General features: G+C 39.3%; 1 pseudogene; it reads right to left on the reverse strand.

Moving 5' to 3' along the window:
* Positions 1-38: 38 nt before the first annotated feature.
* Positions 39-7,554, reverse strand: LOC121813762 (annotated as a pseudogene).
* Positions 7,555-8,354: the final 800 nt, after the last annotated feature.

Here is an 8,354-nt window from a genome sequence, read left to right on the forward strand (position 1 = left end):
TTTTTCCCCCAGATTGGATAAATGTAACTTTTTATGTCCCAATTATCATTCAAATTAAAGTAATAGAAGTAATTCTTCAAAATAACTTCTCAATAACATTATTTACATTTTGTTCTATGTAATTTTGGTTAAATTATTTAAGAATTGTTGACTCACTGGGTAGACTGTAAAACATATATACAGGAACCATACGCTAATAAAAATATTAAAAATTATACATTTTGAAGGATTTAAAATAAGCAAATTCTTTAGACTTTAAGGTACAGTTTAGCATTTTTATGAAGAAAAGAAAAAGAGAAATCAAAATTCCAGGTGTGTCAAGGTGGATTGAATTATACACAAGTTTTATTTATACAGTTTGATGTCTTGGGGAAGTCCGTGTCTGCTTTAAATGGCTGTAAGAATGATCTGTACATTTTTAATGGTAATAATTTAATGGTAATAAAGCAAAAATGCTTCCAGACTTTACAACCTTTATCACTCACTGGTGAATACAAAGAACTATACACAAGTGTGTAAGGACACCAGCACCAAACTCATGTTTTCTTAGTTTAACTTCCCTGTATTTGATTCTCTAAATTTTGGGAGCAATATCAATTTAGTTATCTGGTATCAACTAACTCTGGTCGATTTAATGTTTTAACTGTGAGACCTGCATGATTTTAGTTTCATCCTCTCAGGCTAACATAAATAAATATCCAAAACACAACATTATGTGGGAGATGTGTTCTGCCTAAATTATCTTCATTGTATTAATAATACATTGATAAACTTAAATTATCTGAACTCCTGTAAACTTTGGCATAAAACATCATTGTATGAGTAGAATGTAAATGGAAAGGAAAGCGTCTGGACTTCTCTAAGTTTCAAGAAGCTTCTTCAGATCTAGAGTCAAATGGTGGAGAGTCCCAGATTTAAACCCTATGGGAGTGTCCCCCCAAGAGGGACACGGACCCCCTATTGTTTATTACCAAAGGCCATAACCACCCTTAACTCACACATGCACTGATGAAGACAATTTCATGCAGCCATTTATTTCCCATTTCCCTCTATAAATCACTAACATAACCAAGTTCGATGAGCAAGAATGCAGAACTGTGCATCCCCCCCCCCACACACACACACACACTTGTTGGCTGTAAGAATGATCTGTACATTATTTTTAATGGTAATAAAACAAAAATGCTTTAATAAACTTCAGTGTAACTGCACACAGGTTCTCATTAGATCTCATGAGAAGATGTTTTCACTGCTTGTGTGATACAGAAAAGAAACTGTTAGAGTACCTATTATAGCTTAAGTACAGCAGTGACTCTGACATCTATATATTTATTTGTTTGTCCATAATGTTTCATGAAATAATTTCTGCCACACGTTGTTTCTGAATGATCTCATTGATTTAGCCATGAAGTCGAGCTCAGTTTTAACTGTGGAACCTGAATCTACGTCTATGGCTGTGACCGTCATTTCTGTGGCACCAAACTTGATTTGTAGTTTGATTTCACGATTCATGCCGCGTGCTGTGACAGGTGACTCAAGAATAATAGAACCAATTTTCTCTATTCCCCACTCATCCACATACATTAGTCCTTGGATATTTCTCTCTGTGCGATAAAATGCAAAGGTAATCGCTGTCTGATCTCTTTCTATTGGAGTGCAGCTGTACTCACTGGTTTTATCCCAGCCCACTTCCTCATTTTCCTTCACCAGTACACAGAAAATACATCACACCACTCGCCCTCTTTGTTTGTGTATCTCTTGTCTGCTCTATGCTTGGATGCATCAAACCTAAGAGACAAAGAAACCCCGTAAGTAAAGGCACTTATTCGAGATGCCACCAATGCTGGGTTTCTTCCAAACATCACAGCTCCTTTCATGATTGCTTCTTGAGGATGAGAAGGACACAGAACTTTACACTGATCACTAAACTGATTGGTAATATGCTGACGCAGAATCAGGCTTTGAGAGTAGCCTCCCACTAACAGAATGTACTTAATGGTGAAACCTTTCTTCAGGATTTCTCTGAGACTCTTGGTGATGCCATTCAGACTCTCAGCAAAGAAAGATCGTACTTTCTCTTTTGAGATTTTGATGGCTCCTTGATTCCAGGAAACACCTCTCAGCGATTCAAAAAACTTTTCCATTTTCTGCTTTTCTTTTGCCATTTCACCCAGGTTATATGGGCAGCTGATCTCCACATCATCATCATTCTCTTTTAATACTGAGATATCATACATCATCTTCTGCAGCTCTCCTGGATCCTCTTTTTCATATTCATCCCACAAACTATCACTGAAGATTTCTCTGAGGAACTCTTTGAATTTTTTATCCACAGTTTGCCCCCCAGATCATTTCCTGAGGCCTTGTGCAGCTCTTTCAGGGCTCCTCCCTCCAGGACTTCATGAACAGTGATGTCAATGGTTCCACCTGCAAATCACAGGAATTAATTAAAAGTGACAAGTGATAGCTGATAGAAACGATGTGGGCTTCATAGATAATTGGCAAACCTTCTGGAGGAAACCTGGTCTTGTTAGGAGAGACGGCATCCATCCCACTTTGGATGGAGCAGCTCTCATTTCTAGAAATATGGACAAATTTATTAAACCCCCCAAAATATGACTATCCAGAGTTGGGACCAGGAAGCAGAGTTGCAGTCTTACACACCTCTCTGCAGCTTCTCTCCTCCTGCTACCCCCCCAAAAACCCATCTCCATAGAGACTGTGTCAGCTTCCAAACAGACAAAAACCAAACTAAAAACCATCAACAAACAACTTAAACATAAACAATTACAAAGAAAGAACAATACAGTATCCACATCTGAACCAAAGAGTAAAACAGTGAAATGTGGATTATTAAATATTAGGTCTCTCTCCTCCAAGTCTCTGTTAGTACATGACTTAATAATTGATCAACAAATTGATTTACTCTGCCTTACAGAAACCTGGTTGCAGCAGGATGATTATGTTAGTTTAAATGAATCAACACCCCCGAGTCATTCTAACTACCAGAAATCTCGAAGCACAGGCCGGGGGGGCGGTGTGGCAGCAATTTTTCACACCAGCCTATTAATTAATGAAAGACCAAGACAGACTTTTAATTCATTTGAAAGTCTGATGCTTAGCCTCGTCCACCCCAGCTGTAAAACTCAGAAACCAGTCTTACTTGTTATCATCTATCGTCCACCTGGGCCTTACACAGAGTTTCTGTCTGATTTCTCAGACTTTTTATCTGATTTAGTTCTCAGCTCAGATAAAATAATTATTGTGGGTGATTTTAACATCCATGTAGATGCTAAAAATGACAGCCTCAACATGGCATTTAATCTGTTATTAGACTCAATTGGTTTCTCTCAAAATGTAAAAGAACCCACCCACCACTTTAATCACACTCTAGATCTTGTTCTAACATATGGCATAGAAACTGAACATTTAACAGTGTTTCCTGAAAACCCTCTCCTGTCTGATCATTTCCTGATAACATTTACATTTACAATTATTGATTATACAGCGGTGGAGAGTAGACTTTATCAAAGTAGATGTCTTTCTGAAAGCGCTGTAACTAAGTTTAAGAATATAATCCACCCACTGTTATCATCTTCAATGCCCTGTACCAACATAGAGCAGAGCAGCTATCTGAACGCTACCCCAACAGAAGTCGATTATCTTGTTAATAATTTCACCTCCTCACTACGTACGACTCTGGATACTGTAGCTCCTGTGAAAACTAAGGTCTCTAATCAGAAGTACCTGACTCCGTGGTATAATTCTCAAACACGTACCCTAAAGCAGATGACTCGTAATCTGGAGAGGAAATGGCGTGCCACAAATTTAGAGGATCATCATTTAGCCTGGAGAAATAGTTTGCTGCTTTATAAGAAAGCCCTCCGCAAAGCCAGAACATCTTACTATTCATCACTGATTGAAGTAAATAAGAACAACCCCAGGTTTCTCTTCAGCACTGTAGCCAGGCTGACAAAAAGTCAGAGCTCTTTTGAGCCAACAATCCCTTTAACGTTAACTAGTAATGACTTCATGAACTTCTTCACAAATAAAATTTTTATCATTAGAGAAAAAATTACCAGTAATCATCCCACAGATGTAATATTATCTACAGCTACTCTTAGTACCATTGATGTTAAGTTAGACTCTTTTTCTCCAATTGATCTTTCTGAGTTAACTTCAATAATTACTTCCTCCAAACCATCAACGTGTCTTTTAGACCCCATTCCTACAAAACTGCTCAAAGAAGTCCTGCCATTAATTAATTCTTCGATCTTAAATATGATCAACCTATCTCTAATGATCGGCTATGTACCACAGGCCTTCAAGCTGGCTGTAGTTAAACCTTTACTCAAAAAGCCATCTCTAGACCCAGCAGTCTTAGCTAATTATAGGCCAATCTCCAACCTTCCTTTCATATCAAAAATCCTTGAAAGAGTAGTTGTCAAACAGCTAACAGATCATCTGCAGAGGAATGGTTTATTTGAAGAGTTTCAGTCAGGTTTCAGAGCTCATCACAGCACAGAAACAGCTTTAGTGAAGGTTACAAATGATCTTCTTATGGCCTCTGACAGTGGACTCATCTCTGTGCTTGTCCTGCTAGACCTCAGTGCAGCATTCGATACTGTCGACCATAATATCCTATTAGAGCGATTAGAACATGCTGTAGGTATTACAGGTACTGCACTGCAGTGGTTTGTATCATATCTATCTAATAGACTCCAGTTTGTTCATGTAAATGGAGAGTCCTCTTCACACACTGAGGTTAATTATGGAGTTCCACAGGGTTCAGTGCTAGGACCAATTCTGTTTACATTATACATGCTTCCCTTAGGCAGTATCATTAGAAGACATAGCATACATTTTCACTGCTATGCAGATGACACCCAGCTCTATCTGTCCATGAAGCCAGATAACACACACCAATTAGTTAAACTGCAGGAATGTCTTAAAGACATAAAGACCTGGATGGCCGCTAACTTTCTGCTTCTTAATTCAGATAAAACTGAGGTTATTGTACTCGGCCCTGAAAAGCCTAGAAATATGGTATCTAACCAGATTCTTACTCTGGATGGCATTACCTTGGCCTCCAGTAACGCTGTGAGGAACCTTGGAGTCATTTTTGACCAGGACATGTCCTTCAATGCACATATTAAACAAATATGTAAGACTGCGTTCTTCCATTTGCGCAACATCTCTAAAATTAGAAATATCCTGTCTCAGAGTGACGCTGAAAAACTAGTTCATGCATTTATTACTTCCAGGCTGGACTACTGTAATTCATTATTATCAGGATGTCCAAAAAACTCACTGAAAAGCCTTCAGCTAATCCAAAATGCTGCAGCAAGAGTCCTGACAGGGACTAGAAAGAGAGAGCATATTTCTCCTGTTTTGGCTTCCCTTCATTGGCTTCCTGTTAAATCCAGAATTGAATTCAAAATCCTGCTCCTCACATACAAGGTCTTAAATAATCAGGCCCCATCTTATCTTAATGACCTTGTAGTACCATATCACCCTATTAGAGCACTTCGCTCTCGCTCTGCAGGCCTACTTGTTGTTCCTAGAGTATTTAAAAGTAGAATGGGAGGGAGAGCCTTCAGTTTTCAGGCCCCTCTTCTGTGGAACCAGCTTCCAGTTTGGATTCGGGAGACAGACACTATCTCTACTTTTAAGATTAGGCTTAAAACTTTCCTTTTTGCTAAAGCATATAGTTAGGGCTGGACCAGGTGACCCTGAATCCTCCCTTAGTTATGCTGCAATAGACATAGGCTGCCGGGGGATTCCCATGATGCATTGAGTTTTTCCTTTCCAGTCACCTTTCTCACTCACTATGTATTAACAGACCTCTCTGCATTAAATCATATCTGTTATTAACCTCTGTCTCTCTTCCACAGCATGTCTTTTATCCTGTCTTCCTTCTCTCACCCCAACCGGTCGCAGCAGATGGCCGCCCCTCCCTGAGCCTGGTTCTGCCGGAGGTTTCTTCCTGTTAAAAGGGAGTTTTTCCTTCCCACTGTTGCCAAAGTGCTTGCTCATAGGGGGTCATATGATTGTTGGGTTTTTTTCTCTGTATCTATGAAGCGCCTTGAGGCGACTTATGTTGTGATTTGGCGCTATATAAATAAAATTGAATTGAATTGAATTGAATTGAATCTTTACAAATTATTCTCTCCTCCACCCTCCTAATGCAGAGTTTGGGGCCTTTATCACTCACTGGTGAATACACAGAACTATACACAAGTGTGTATATTGCCGCATACAATGATAAAGAGTTGATACAAATATATTTTAACAGTACTAGACTGTATAACAGTGGAAACAAACTAATCTTTAAACCTGGAGCTCCTCCGTTTATTCACTGTAAATCGGTCTAGAAACCCATAACACAGTCTGGTCTCATGCTTCAATGGACAAATAATTTATCTAAATACAAACATACATAATAACATAGTAAGTGTATATAAATATGATACAGGAAATTTGTATGAAACTGTATATCTCAAAAAATTCTGTTCATCTGGACGTAGCGTTTTGTGGGAGAAACGTTTCATCACTCATCCAAGTGACTTCTTCAGTCACAGCTGACTGCAGGTTTCCCCAATCTTATAAACACTACATTTGCCTCGAGTTCAATGGACCCCCTAATGATCCTCTACCTAATCACATGAGCCACACACACACACACATTTGCACTGATCAGGAGATGCTCTGTAGGCTATCTCATTGTATATCTGTATTGTGAAAATAAAGGCATTCTATTCTATTCTACCTAATCACATGAGCCAAGGCATGAAAATGGGTGTGGGTTACAATCAGCCAGGGTTTCGGGTGAGCTTATTGTGGAACCTAACCCCACCCTATCGTGTGATTTCCTGAGGTCAGATGGCCCAGGTTGTGAGTGGGCATTAAGGCGTCTGGAAAGGGATGTCAAAACTTGATTATAGCTGGCAGACAGTTGGTGTCGTAAACCCCCGCCTCTGTTCAATGATGGTCGCTCACAGTGGACATAAATGGCTTCTTTCACTCCTCTTTCAAACCATAAAAACATAAAAAGTAAGAAAAACTGCACTTTGAAAACATAGAGTACCTCCACAGTCCACCACAATGTATTGTGTTCCTGAAGCCTGTTCAAATGTGACTCCACTGTTATTTTCTGTTTTATAACCATCAGCTGGCAGCTTCTTACACCAGACTGAGGCTGCCTCTGGTTCCAGTGCAATAACCAGTCTGTCTTCCTTTCCTGCGGTCACAATTCCTGCCTATAAATCAAAGGTAAATAAATTCTTTTTCTCTTTAAAACAGCTGTACAGTACATATTGTCTTTGTTACCTGCGTCGCAGCTTCTCTCATGAACTGTTTTGCTGAAGGATCCCAGATGGCAGGTACAGTCACCACCCAGGTGAAGTCAGAGGCTATGAACTGCTTCCCACCAGCATTTTCTGAGATGAACTTCAGAGCGTCCTCCTTCAGGTGCCTCAGAGCTTCTGTGAACACCTTCAGTGCCTTCATTGACCGTCCATTTGCAGCTTCAATTGTCACATCACTATTAAGCTTCTATGATGGCAGACTGGATATTAGTTAATAGGTTTGTAATAGAAGTGGGTTTTGATAATCAATTCATCGATTAAAATCAATTCTTACTTGGATAACGTGATATCGATTCATTAAAATCCCGAATCGATTTTTAATATAAATGCATTTTGCCCAAAACGTCAGAATCTCAGGTTAAACTTCACAAAACCATTTCGACAACCACAAAAAAGAGCGGATCTGTCGACGCATCAGAGTCAGTGACCGATGGCACGTACACCGTATGCCATTGGGGCTGAAAGCCGACAGCTCACAGATCCTGATGCGTCGGTGGGAACGCGCTCTGTATTTACGTCTTTTTTGCGTCTTTCTGAGCTGCAGGTTTTGTCTCTCCCAACAAAATTCACTGAACCAGCAGCAAAAGAAGATCCAAACTACGCTTTGCATTTCGCTTTACATAACCATTGTCATGAATTCGTTCTTACTTTTGCTATTTTGCTTCCACCATGATAAAATCTGACTTCATGCAGAGCTCTCTCTCTCTCAGTGCACTTAAAGAACAGTTTCCCATCTAAAAATCTCTGTTTTCTGCATTATTCTGCTTATTACCCACCAGTCTACCATTGTTTAGAGCGCTGTTATTTTACTTACTTCCGACAAGAAAGACTCATTTCTGCTGTTCAATACTGAACAAATTTAAACTTTTTAAAATTATGCAAAATTGCAAAATGCTTAGCTGTGTCTCTGATAAAACCTCTGTAACTCCGCTCTGCTTGAATTCAGCAGCATCCGTTAATGTTTATATGTTGATCATTCATGGTTTT

Source organism: Haplochromis burtoni, unplaced genomic scaffold, assembly GCF_018398535.1.
Source record: "Haplochromis burtoni strain Fernald_Lab_line unplaced genomic scaffold, NCSU_Asbu1 Contig_2470, whole genome shotgun sequence".
Taxonomy (NCBI): domain Eukaryota; kingdom Metazoa; phylum Chordata; class Actinopteri; order Cichliformes; family Cichlidae; genus Haplochromis; species Haplochromis burtoni.